At 35.5% G+C, this 12,214-nt stretch overlaps 1 long non-coding RNA gene across 2 annotated transcripts in view; it reads left to right on the top strand.

Moving 5' to 3' along the window:
* Positions 1–12,214, top strand: part of LOC110345871 (uncharacterized) — a 16,428-nt gene extending 4,214 nt beyond the window's left edge. The window contains exons 3-4 of one of the 2 annotated variants that reach the window (XR_002389508.2): positions 1,806–1,852; positions 11,821–12,214. This is a non-coding gene — a long non-coding RNA (uncharacterized LOC110345871). Of the gene's footprint in view, positions 1–1,802; positions 1,853–11,820 lie in introns of both variants that reach the window. The other variant, XR_002389509.2, reaches the window with a different exon arrangement.

The raw sequence follows: 12,214 nt of genomic DNA, 5'->3' as shown, positions 1-12,214 counted from the left end.
TTATCGAGTTATCAGTATTACCTAAAGTCATATGTAGATTAATGATGCATATGAAAATCCCAATGATGTTTTTTGCAGAAGTAGAAAAACCCATTTTTCAATTAATATGCAACCTCAAGGGAATATTAATAGCCAAAACAATCATGAAAAAGAAAAAGCTGAAAGACTCATACTTCTTGATTTCAAATGTTATTACAAAGCTGTAATAATCAAAACAGTGTGGTGCTAGTATAAACAGTAATATACACCAGTGGAATACAACTGAAAGCTGAAAAATAAACCATACCATATATGCTCAAGTGATTTCAGTGAAGCTGCCAAAGACATTCAAGGAAGAAAGGACAGTATTTTCAACAAATCGTGCATGGAAACTGGGCATCTGCATGAAAAAAATGAAGTTGGACTCTTGCCTAGCACTATACACAAAAATTAACTCAAAATGAGTTGATATCTGAACACAAGGCTTAGATACCTATGAAACTTTTAGATGAAAACCTTCACAACATTGGATTTGGCAATAATTTCTTGGTTTTGACACAAATAGCAGAAGCAACATGAAAAATAGATAATAGACCTCATGAAAAGTTTAAAATTCTGTGCATCAAAAAACATCAACAGACTAAAAAGACAACCCATAGAATGGGATAAAATATCTTCCAATCACATATTTAGAAGGGATTACTATCCAGAATATCTGTGAACTTCTAAAATTTAACAAGAAAACAACATAATTTATAGACAAGCAAAGGACTTGAATAAACATTTCTCCAAAGAAGGTGTACAGTTGGCCAATAAACACATGAAAAGATGCTCAGCATCTAATCATTAGTGTAATGCACATGAAAACTAGAATTAGGTACTACCTCAAACCCATTAAGATGGCTACCAGTAAAAATACAGAAAAGTTAGGGAGGATGTGCAGAAATTAGAATCCTTGTGCACAGTTGGTGGACATGGAAATAGTACAGCTGTTATGGAAAACAATAATAGTTCCTTAAAATTAATAGAGCTATATAATCCACCAATTCCACATGTGAGTATATTCAAGATGATTGAAAACAGGGTCTCAATCAGATGTTTGTACACTTATTCATAACAGCATTGTTCACAATAGCTAAAAGGTGGAAATAACTCCAATGTACCTGAATGAACAGCTAAGAAAAATGTAATATGTATTCATACCCACAATGAAATATGATTCAGCCTTAGGAAGGAAAGAAATTCTAACATATGCTATAATATGAATGAACCTTGAGGATGTTATGCCATGTGAAATAAGTCAATCACAAAAGCACAAATACTTTGAGATTCCACTTACGTAAGGTACTGTAGATCTAAAATATTCTGTAGACCTTAAATTCTGTAGACATAAAATACTATGATGGTTGCTAGGTGGCATGGGAAGAGGGAAAGAAGGGCATAATCTTAGTTTGGGAAGATGAAAAGAGCTCTGGATGGTAGTGATAAGTGTACACTTAAAAAGGTTAAGGTAAATTTTGCTATGCATATGAATTGATTTACCAGCTATTTTTTCTTATACCCTAACTAGTAAATTTATATATCTAAGGAGCTAAGGAAATCCATAAATTTGACTTTTGCTTAAGATGAAAATATACTCTCCAAAGCCCTGATGATGAAATTGGGAAGGTATCTGTAGAAATAGGAACAAACAGGCAATGGTCCCTTGATGCCCAAGCCATGTGTAAACTTGCTAGGCTGTAGGGTAAATATGTATGTATTTAACTACATAAACTATTTATTTGGTTAAACATGCAGTGACTACAATTTTGCATTCCCACCAGCAGTGTATATGAGTACCAGTTGCTCCATATCCTTGCCAGAACTTGAAACGGTAAGCTTTTTAAATCCTTGCCATTCTAGTGGGAATGTATTTGCCTTTCTCCAATGACAAATAATCTTGAACATTTCAAATGTACTTGTTGCCATTTATATATCTATTTTGATGACATTTATTCAAAAGTTTTGCTTATTTTAACAATATTGATCTTATTGAGATGCAAATATTTTTTTTGTTGGGAAAGTTTCACTGCCATTTTTATTCAGTCATCTTTTTAAAATTATTCTGATATTAATCAAAGTGTACATTCACAGCTGAAATTCTTACCAATGTATCAATATATGTATGCAGAGATGTTTGATTTTTCTTTGTATTTTAAGTTTATTTTTATTAGTATATATTTGTTATACATATTGATCATATTCATCATAGGGAACTTTTACCTGTACATAATATACCTTAATTCTTCTCTTTTTCCCACTCCCCTCCCCTCCCTTCAAGCCTTCTTCCCCTCCTTTCTTACAAGAGCTTTGTTGCTGTTTTTTCCTTTCATTCTTTTTTTCTTTTCCCTTTCATCTCTTTTCCCTCCCCCCTGTCTTGCAGCCATTACCATTTGAACATGTCCTTCCTACTTTCCCATATCTGTCCTCTATTCCACTTATTCCCTTTGGGTTTCTCACAAAATGTTAACTTTGGATTTTTAATATATATTCTTTATTATGTTGAGGACATTTACTTCTACTCCTAGTTTGCTGATAATTTTCTTCAACAAAAGCATTGAATTTGAAAATAGTAAATGAAGGGAGATAATTATATACACTTTTTTTAGTCTGTTGAATTGATGTTATAGTTATAGTTTTGAATGTTGAACTAACACTGAATCCTTAAAAAGAAACACTTTATTCACAAGATGTTATTAAATTTAAACACTGGTGGGTTCAGCTTATTAAAATTTTGTTAAGGACTTTTGCATCTATATTCATGGAGCGTAGTGGTCTATAGTTTTATTTCCTTGTAATGTTTCTGTCTAGTTTTGGTATCAAGACAATGCTGACTCATAACTTTTGGAAGAATTTATATAAAATTTGTATTTTTTTGTAAGTTCATGATAGAATTCAGTAGTGAAGATGGTCTGGAGTTTTTGAGGTGACAGGCTTTTAAATTCTAATTTAATTGCCTTAAATGTTATTGGTCTACTTAAAATATTTATTCTTGAGAAAGTTGAAATAGTTTGTGTCTTATGAGGCATTTGTCCTTTCCACATGTGCTACAAATATATTTTGAAAAGTTGTTTATGCTATACTCTTGATATCTTTCTAATTTCTACAGGATCTAGCAATTTCTTTCTCTTTTAATCCTGATGTTAGTAGTTTGTATTTTCTTTTTTTCTTGATTAATATAATTAAATAATTTCTTAATTTTATTTTAAAAGTTTACTTATTTTGCTGTAAACTTTTTATCATTCACTTTATCTTTAAACTGCAATTACTGTTGTTATCCTAATTGTGTCCTTTCTTCTTTCTGTTTTATCTGTTTTGTTTCTAAACTCTTAAGTTGGAAGTACTGATTATTGATTTGAGACTTTTCTTTATTTTTAATACAGTGTAAATATTCAATAATATAATCATTTCCTAAACATTGCTTTAACTAAGTACCACAGAGTTTTTAACTGTTTTGTTCTATTTAATTGACATATGAGTAAATATATATATTTAAAATATATGATTTTATAAATTTGTAAACATATATATGTGTGTATATATATATGTATGTGTATATATATATATGTGTGTGTGTGTATATATATATATATATATATATATAAATTAATCTCCGGTCAAGGTAATACACACACACACACACACACACACACACACACATATTCTTCACTCCCAAACACTTCCTAATGCTTTTTTATAATCTCTCCCTCCTATCCTTCTTTATCCCTATTCATCTGGGCAATCATTGATCTGTTCTCTGTCACTATAGATTAGCTTACTTTTCTATACTTTTATACAGTTGAAATAGTACAATATCTACTCTTCTTTTATAAAGCAAAATTATTTTAAGATTCATCTATCCTATAGTGTGTATTAATAGATAATCCTTTTTATTGCTTAATAACAGATATTTATCCCTTCACCTGTTGACTTAAACATTGTCACTACTTTATGTGATTATGTATAAAGTTGATTTGGTATTTGTGTTTTCAATTTCCCTTAATATATGCTTTCATTTTCTGTTGTATAAAATATATAGGAATGGAAAGGGTGAAGCAAACACTACATATACTATGATTCAAGACACTGAAATCCATTATTCAAAGTAGCTACCCACCTACATTCCCACCAGCAGAGAATAAGAATTCCACTTTTTCTAATACTGTATTTTCTGCTGAAATTCATATTTCACTTGAAAACTTGTCTGAAAATTTTTCTTCAACATTTCCAAACTCTTAAGACACCCGTTTTTATTTATAAATCAAAACCCTTCAAGCTATAATTACTCTTTAGATAATAGAACACGATGGTGCATTTTTACCAAAAATACAAGCTTCCCAACTGATGAAGCCTGATTTGCTGTCAAAGCTAAGATGTGAGTCTGGCTGTAGTGTTGCCAGCCGGCCCAAGAGAATGGGATAGTCTGCAAAGAAATGAGAGGAGAGAACCTCTGGCTCCAGCATCTGGTTACATGAGACAATATAGTCTAGATTTTGCCTTCAACAGTGTAGTGTGTGCTGTCCTTGCCCACAAATACATATTCTAGTTGGTGAGACCATGGTAACACAATAACAACATAGGAAACAATAAGTGAACAAGACAGAATATTATACAGTGCTAGTTTATATTTTTCTGCTTCTCCCATGTCCCTTGCCAAGCTAAGACTCCTCACCCAGTGCAGCCGGTATCAGGCAGTTTGGACTTAAACCGGATCCTTTTCTCTTTCAGCAGTCTGAAGGAATTTGTTTGAGAAATGCATGGAGGTGACTGGTACTCATACTTGTGCTTGTAAACTAGTGTTACAATTTATAATTTTATACTCCTTTATGTCTTTTAAAACTCCTAGCGGGCTTTGTCATGATGAGTTCTCTTAGAGTTTTTTAGTTAAAAGGTCTTGTTTTTGGATATTTTCATAGTCCATTTTACATGTTAGGAAGTTGCCCACAGATAAAACATGAAAATATCAAACCTTTCTCATAGGAATAAAAACCTAGCTCTAAAAGTCTTTTGTCTACCTGGGACAATCCACTTATTCATAAAGAAACTTCTACTAATATTTGGTATGGTAAAAAATTCCTTCAAAGCACTGTCATGGTATATACCATGACTTGTAAACTCTAAATGGTTTGAAATCTGATTAACTAAAAGATACCTCAGCTTATGCTTACTCTTGGTAATAAAAGATGGTGAAGCTACACTTGGGATTTTGGTAACCAAAGACCAATTCTTTTCTCTAAGGCTCTTCAGTCCAGTCAAAGGCAGACAGAATCCGTTAATTGAATATTGTGGAATGTTGATAACATCTGTATTTTCCCATTCAGGAAACATCTAGAAAGTAGTCTGTGATTACCTTCTTTTTCCCTTCAGAAAAAAATTTAGTCAGATTAATGACTGTAAATGTATTTACAATATATTTATGTATCCCAGCAACCATTGGTGTAATTTAATTGAATAAACATTACACAAAAAGTCCAAGTAGCTTAAAAAGTGACTAGCTAAGGTAATGTGAGTGATAGAAACTACAGGGTAATTTTCAAGGTGATTGAATTCCAGAGTGAATAAACTTCAAGATAGTAATAGAGAAGCTATGCCAGAAAGAGCAATGCCTGGGTCTCCTTCTAGCCAACCTGACCAATGCAATCAAGCCAGAGCTTTACCAGATGCCTACAGGGTCTGAAAGTATTGGCAGCTACCCAGTACTGCCAAGAATGAGGAGACTAGAGTATTTTTTTCAGTAAAAATCAAACAGCAAATTCTGTCCCAGCTGTACTATATGCTGTGCAAGGGAGACATCTTGTGTTCCCCTGGGCCTAGAGGCTTTATTTTAGGATCAATAGAAGCTTGTCCTTCATGAGCCAGGAGGATCTCTTAGATGGTAAATTTATTCTGAAAAGTCAAACACAATCTACACTCAGACTATAGATGAGGCCACTTGAGTTAAGGTTGAAATTCTTCAATCTCTCTCTTTTTTTTTTTAAGATTTAGACTTGGAATATACAAAGAATGCCCCAAAATAGTAATTTCAAAAGCTCATCAATTTCCCAGGCTACGTTAAAAATTTAAATTAGAGCTATTATGTTTATGATGGTGATTTTAAATGCAATTTGATAAATACTTAGAGTCTATTGTGTGCTGAGTGGAAACTAGAGTCATTGCTGCTTTAAGAGAGTTTTAGTCTAAAGGAAAACAGAGATGTATTTTAACAGGGCTATTTGGCATGTTAGAAATTAGAAAGAGCATCACACATAATTGCAGCTATAGTCACAGACCAAATTTCTGAATTCCCTGGGCTTGGGCAAAGAGCCTGAAAAGAATATGGGAAAGCAGATGGCTACTCCTCTGGGGCAGTCCTATACAGGGGTAAGGAAAGGGTTCTGCAAGTCACTCTGCCTCTTACTGGTACCATGCAATGGAAATGCAAAAGGAACTTGGATACCTGTTGCCAAATATATTTAAAATTGTTCTGGAAGAGAAAGCCACTACATGCCTCAGTTCAACACGCTTAGAGCTTAAGAGTGAAAGGGGCAGAAACACAACCGGAAAGTAATAGGCCCATGGTTCCAGAAGTGGTCCCCGGGGGCCTGTCCAATCCTAAGTAGCAAGGAGAAACAAGTGGCAATGGAATTTGACCTGAAGCCTTTGGAGGCTTAAGCTTTAAACAAAGCCTCAACCTTGCAAACAAAGTTCTGCTTGTAGAAATATTATCTTTCAGTGAAGCACTGTGTTGGGGCCCAGAAGGGTTTAACCAATCACTGGCATGTTAGGGAGACTTTCTGGCAGGGTGTGACAATTTTGAGGTGGCACTGAAAGGCCTGGTGTGTTTACCTGTGTCAGCAAAGACTTTGACAGGACTAAGAGAAGGAACTGTGACAGGCCACCAGTTATCCATGCTGCTGGAAACACCACTAGCCTGGCCAGCCAAAGAAAAACACAGGGGCTGCCAGAAGTAACAAAGTAATGGACTTGCCATGAGAGGATATCAGTTCCGGATGATTGGTGTTTTTAGAGAAAAGACTCATGCAGAGTAGGTACCATGAACATTAAGACCTGAACTGATGGGGCTCATGGATTCAGGATGGAGCAGGGAGTGATTAGTGAAGAAATGAAGCATCAATGCAGAGAATTTATGTTCCCGAAGGAACAGTAAGGTGCAAATATTGGGGAAAATATAGAAGCTCACATTTTAAAGCATGGAATGTCAACGTCTAAGGATGCTTTATGGCATGAACACATAGTTTGGAATGAGAACAAGGGTTTAGGAAATGTAAACAGTGTTATTAACAATCAACAGCTGTGCTGTTGAGTCTCAGTAATGAGAAGACAAGATGTATATGAGATTTCACACACATTAATAACTCCCAAGAGTCCTTGGCTAAACATTCTTGAGCTAGGATTTATGAATTCAATTTAGGATCTCTTTTAAATTTCCCAAAATTTCCATAGGAACAGTTTAACTGTTTGGCCACACACTTTCTGATCTTTATTAAAAGCTTTTGCAGCTTATCAAATAAAACTATGAAATTTCTAGGAGATGCAAGTAGATTAAACATTTTGAATGGTTCCTAGATTTTAAAAATCCTAGAAAACTAGTGAATATCAGGTACAACTATGTAAATACAAAATCTCTCAATATTTTACTAGACTTTAGCATAGTATCTTGCACAAGTTTAGTATCTAGGAAAATCCTGGACTGATAAAGAATGAACTTTTCTCATTAATAAGTAAGCCCTATATAAAAGATACACCCATTTTATTTTTCTAAGAAGCAGAAGCATCATTTAATCTAGTAGTGCCAGATATCATCATTCAAAAAGTATTCACTCTATTTATCTGAATACTTATGAACTCAGATGTCTAGGAAATGTCAAATTATGGATATTCTTGTGAAATATGTAGCAGAAACTGTTCAATGTGCATTCTTGGGAAAACTAGCTCCAGTAGAGTCTCTGATTTTACTCAGATTTTAGCTACAGGTCCATTTCTTTACTGAACACACCTTTTCTTATCAGCACTGGAACTTTTCGGTCAGAATCCCAATTTATTCCTTTCATATCAAACTACTTAGAAGAGAACAAGAGCTAATTGATCTTTTTAGCAATATATTCTTCATGGCTTCCCATCATGGATATCTGTCAAAGGTAAAACCAATCTCCAGAAGCCATTCACTTAAATTAATTTTTTTTCTTTTGCATTAATTTAAGTTAGAATGTTAAGTTATGAGAAGTTACAGTTGGGTATCCCAAATGACAGAAGAATCTGTATTTATCATAAAGGGTTTGACATGAAGAGCTATTAGTGAAAGGTTTGCAATCCTATATAGTTATAATTTGTGATGCATTCACATAGATCTTTATTACTGCATTATTACCACTTTGAGCAATAAACATTATAATTCTAAGTAGACTGTAAGGGGAAAATATGGTCCTACCCATAGATGACATGGCCAGAGGCGAATTAGATAGAATCTAATACAGAATGCAAGGAGAATAAAATTTAGAAAGACTGGTAAGTGATTGTGAGAATTGTGTAAAACAAAGCAGAAAGGAACAATTCAGTACTGCCTGGAGATTAGGATTGGATGTCCATGATGTAGCTGTCAAATTGTCAAGTACTACTAAATTATAGTAAAGAAAACAGAATTGGCTTTTGTGGCCACATTATTCAAATGCTTCCTATTGCATTTAGAAAAAAATCTTACCTCTTCATCATGGCCAACAGACTTATATGATGTGGCTTTGGCTGACTTGTCCAGTCTCATCTGCTTCAGCTTTCTATCTTTGTGACTCTCTAGTCACAGGGCCTTCTTTTGGACATAGAGAGATCCTTAAAGTGCTGATTTCAGTGTGTCCCACACACTGCTCTTTTCCCCTTCAAATGCTTTCTGTGATCCCCTCACATCGAGTTCTCCCTATGCTATGGATGACTCCAACATATCTTTAAAGCCTTAGCTTCATTTCCCTGCAATATGGGAGGCCTCTCCTGAACAATTTTAAGTGACTTTCTAGCATCCCAAGGACTCTCTATCATCTTTTCCTGTCTCCTTTATTTTTCTTCATAATATTTATTATGATGCAAATTATCCCCAATTTCCAGGGTTCTGTTTCTTTCAACTGGACTCAAACAACATTGGAAGTAAAAAGTTAGTCTGTCTTGTTCATAACTTACTTCAGGCACTTGGTGCCTATCACATGGAAGGAACTCAATAAATAGCTAGACAAATAGAAACTCAAATGGATTAAATGAAGTTCTGTTGTGGGTAATTGGATACTAATGTTGAGCTTATGAAAATTAAGTTTTCAAGAATCCAACCAAAGAAAGAGTTTATATTCACATTGTCTAGCTTTTATGTCCACAACCTTCTGACAAATTCAAGCAGAACTTCATCCCTATTTATCAGTCACTGCAAGCCTTTCATCTAGCCTCTCCTGTAATTCTCTTAGCTATTCTGTAAATGACAATGGGGCCCAACACACAATTGACTACATTTCAACTAAGGCTCCATTTGGTCTTCGGGTGTTTGGACTGGCTGGCTGTCAGGGCCTGGGATTTTGATCACTCAGAACAGGAGTTTGCGTCCAATTAAGGAGGCTTTCTACATCTGTGTCATGGCTCTGTTTCAAGTGCTCAGAGCTGCAGAGGATTTGAATTAAACCACAGCATCCCGGGGGGAAAGTGGAGGCTTGGGAGGTCAATTATCTATGGTTGTAATCAAAATACTAGGCCCTGCGGCAGTTGATTTAAGGGAGGCTGCTTTGGCAGAGTGGTTTAGGAACTGGAGGGGCCAGAATGGTTCTGAGGCCTTGGTGAAAATCAAGAAAAGATTCGCTGACAGAAAATCACTTGGCTTGGCTGTATTATTCCATTTAATTGGAAAATATCGTAGGGTAGGCAAGGCTTAAGAGAGCATTAAAAATTTATATTATCCTCAATTAAAATATTTTGACTACGTACCCACAAAGGCAGGCTGTGGAACAGGACTCCAGCTACTGTGTCACCAACACACACATGAAGGTTAGCTTTCACATTTCCACACACTTCAGAGCTATTATTTGTGAACAACTTGGTGATTCGGTTATCCTGATACTATGGAAACAGAACAAAATAATGTTGTTGATTCTTCCTTCTTTTCTCCCTTCCTCCCTCAAATCCTTCTTTTCTCCCTTCCTTCCTTCTCTGTCTCCTCCTCCTCCTCCTTCTCCTTCTCTTTCTCCTCCTTTCCTTCCCCCTCTTTCTCTCTGTGTCCTCTTTAAGAGAATCTGATTTTGGAATCTTGAGTTCACATGTTCAGTTATCTTGATGTACTCACTTTTTCTCATAAGCAGGAAAGAGTGTTAGGTACCAGGCAACAAGGGAATTTTTGTTTTCCAATACCGCCTAGACTGTCCTCACTGTGTGCTCTGGTAATGGGAGAGGAAAGCCATCTGTTCTCCATCCAGTAGTCATGTCTTCCTGATCTGTCTCTTAAAATTACACAGTTACTGGGAGACTCTGTCATCCACTTCCTGTTGGCCAAGACACCTGTCACATGAACTTTGCATCCAATAACTGCTAGTCTATGGGAACACACAACTTTTCTGGAAAATTCGTGAAGAAAGAAGTTGAAGAGTAAAAATGCAGGATTCTTATCTTGTCTTTGTCATTCATGTTCCATGATGTGTAAAACATAATATCACCTATCTCACAGGGTTATTGTGGGCTCAGGCCGGTTAATGTGTATAAAGCAGTAAACAATAATATGAATATAAGCAGGAATTAAAGAAGGAACTGATTTCTAAAGAAATTCTTTACCAGAATTTCCCAAGTGGCTTCATTCATTAATTAGGAAGTTTCTATGTGTGTTGCCAAATTGACTGCATGTATTTTACATGGACTGTGTACACATTCTTAGGCCTATCCTAAAGTTATATTTTGTTTTGTAACAAGTATGAACTTCAGTTCATAATGCCAGCATGCAATAAATGGCAAGTTTCTCTACATCTAATTTGTTTCATTTTGGGTGTTCAAAAATAAAAAACTCAGGTATCTAATATTGGTAGAGATTTTGACATGGGTGGCAAAAGAGGAAGTCTTTCTCTTTGATGTTATTCAAGAACTATGAGAGTCTGGGGCAGCCCAAAACAGGGTATCTTGCATTTAGCCAATACTGCCCATCACTGGCATACTCATTATCAAGTACACACATCCTCTTGAAGTTGGGTGGCCTTTTTACTTCCACATCATCCTTGGGTTCTAGGGGTTTTGCTGATGCAGGGTATGTCCTCCTGTCTCAAAGTATCTCAAACCTTTTTAAATATATCAAGCAACCAGAGTCATTTTAGTTAGTGCTACCTTCTCAAACCACCGGAAAAAAACAGGCCACCAAAATGGAGCAGGGCAGACTGCTGCTTTTCCAAGCTTCCTATGCCTGCAGTCTCCCTTTTCCTTACTGATAGACTGAGAGGCTTTCCTTAACTCTCTCTTGCTTCCACATCATCATAGAGCTTACTTCTTATCCCTGTGAGATCATTATGCTCCTCAATGAGCCCAGACTCTCCAGCCCCATCCTCCCTTCAGAAATCAACAAAGTGGTTTTCTGCTAAGCATATGGCAATTTCAGCTTGCTTCCTTGAAATTTAAAAACCTCCTGTCAAGAAAACAAAAGATCTTGCTACCTTGGGATTAGGAGTGAAAAGTACCTATAATTTCAAAAATTGGTAAAATTAATGTATCAATTCATTCTGTTTTACTGCCACCATGGTGGTTATTATAATTTTTCTCCTTTCAATTTCTACTTTGTATGATAAACCTTGTATTGTGTTATAGGAAATATTGGAGAAAAGTCTAAGAAAATAGCTTGAATTCTGGAAGAAAACTGGAAATTGTTGAAAAATAATAAACACATGCGGTCTCCTAAAAGCTGGTACTTTTTGAAGAACATGGCGGTAGGCTGAGATCTTTTTTTACACATACCTTGTGGGATGGTTATTTGTTTGGACCGACACTACCAACTTGGTTTTAAAAAAACTCTTGTGGGCTGGGGATTTAGCTCAGTGGTTCCGCTGCCTGCCTCACAAGCCCAAGGTCCCAAGTTTGATCCCCGATACCAAAAACACAAAAAAGACTCTTGCTCCTAAAAACCAAGACTTCATCTAGAATGGTGTTGACCGTAAGGAAAGGACCTGCCAGTACCATCTGAAGGAAAATGTGGAAAAATAAA

Source organism: Heterocephalus glaber, unplaced genomic scaffold (genome assembly GCF_053883595.1).
Source record: "Heterocephalus glaber isolate CG9 unplaced genomic scaffold, H.glaber_assembly_v1.0 deba00000738, whole genome shotgun sequence".
Taxonomy (NCBI): domain Eukaryota; kingdom Metazoa; phylum Chordata; class Mammalia; order Rodentia; family Bathyergidae; genus Heterocephalus; species Heterocephalus glaber.
The sequence above is the reverse complement of the archived record's forward strand: the minus strand, read 5'-3'. Positions and strand labels throughout refer to the sequence as shown.